This window comes from Aptenodytes forsteri, unplaced genomic scaffold, assembly GCF_000699145.1.
Source record: "Aptenodytes forsteri isolate BGI_AS27 unplaced genomic scaffold, ASM69914v1 Scaffold237, whole genome shotgun sequence".
Taxonomy (NCBI): Eukaryota; Metazoa; Chordata; class Aves; order Sphenisciformes; family Spheniscidae; genus Aptenodytes; species Aptenodytes forsteri.
In genome coordinates this window covers 398,911-400,308 of record NW_008794451.1, presented here as the reverse complement: position 1 = coordinate 400,308, position 1,398 = coordinate 398,911, and positions in this window count along the sequence as shown.

Here is a 1,398-nt window from a genome sequence, read left to right as displayed (position 1 = left end):
TTTTTAAAAGGATGAATCTTTTGTCCTTGGTATTTAATATCAAATTTTGTACAAGGTTCCTAGGAATTACAAACACTTGGATTGTCACGAACAAAACCCTTTGGATTTAGTTTAGTCTAGGTACATGATAAAGCAGGTAGGATTAGCTTTAAAGGAATGGGTGAGACACAATCACTGTTGGCCTATCAATGCAGGGAAATAAGATGCAATCATTTGTTAGTTTGTAAGTGCAGGGGAAAAGAACATAAGTAGATGAACCTGGAAATAATGGAAAACTGAAATGGAGAATAATGGCAATAAAGCAAAGATTAGAAAATGTTCCCTCTGGCAATTTAGCTGTTTTGGAAACAGCAGGATTCCTGGTGGGAGTGTTTGTTCTTTATTCCTTGGTTTTAGTCAGATATATATTGGCGTATGTGTTGCTTTTATTACTCTAAAACTTGCTGCACTATTTCAAGTGCAGTGTGATATTTTTCCTAAGGTTTCCTATTTCTTAACAAAAGATTTTAAAGCTCTTGTGTAATCATTGAAATTGTGTTCTTTACATAAATATTGATATATTCTTTTTTACTCAAAGTGCCAAAGGCTACTGTTTTTAATAATGGCTTATCAAATTATATTACATTAGAGAGCAGAAATGTAATAATATATACATTGGAACTCAGACCTCTGCATGTATATTTGATAAGGAGCCTTTTGTAAAATTACTCTTTGTTTACATTCCACTGATACCTTAATTTAAAATTAATCAAATAAATTGACAGGTGTCATCTTCTTAGTGTTCTGATTTTCTTACTTGCTAACAGGCACGAATTTCTTTGTTAGGCTGTGCTTTACTGAGAAAAGAAAATACTCAAAAATAAAATATGTTTTTAAATGAGAATTCTCTATATAAAGTATTGTGTTTAATAAAATGTTATGCAATGTTTTCAAATGGAAAAGAATTTGTAAATTGCTATAAATGTATTTTGTTAAATAAGTACAGATCAATGCTACTGTGTGAGTTTATTGTGCTAACATCATGAAAATAAAGCTAAAATTCCTCATTGATGTTCAGTCATCTCTGTGGTGAAGCAAAATCTCATTCCCCCTCAAATTATTTTTCAATGTTAGGTATCTCATGACATGTAAAAGTGGTCATCAGTGGGAAACCTCAAAACCTTGCATACTTGTAAGAAGTTATGAGGAACAACATCCAAACAAGCTTGTCTCTATCCAAAAAACATTTTACAAAAAAAGAAAGCAAGTGAATTGGGAACTTTAGGCCATGTGAGGACATGGCTAGATCATTCTGCAGGACCAGCTGCATTGCTAAGCCCCTAATGCCTGTAAACCACCTTGCTAGTGTTGGGTAGAGCTGCCAGACACAGTGAGACCCACCTTGGATTTGTGAATGAG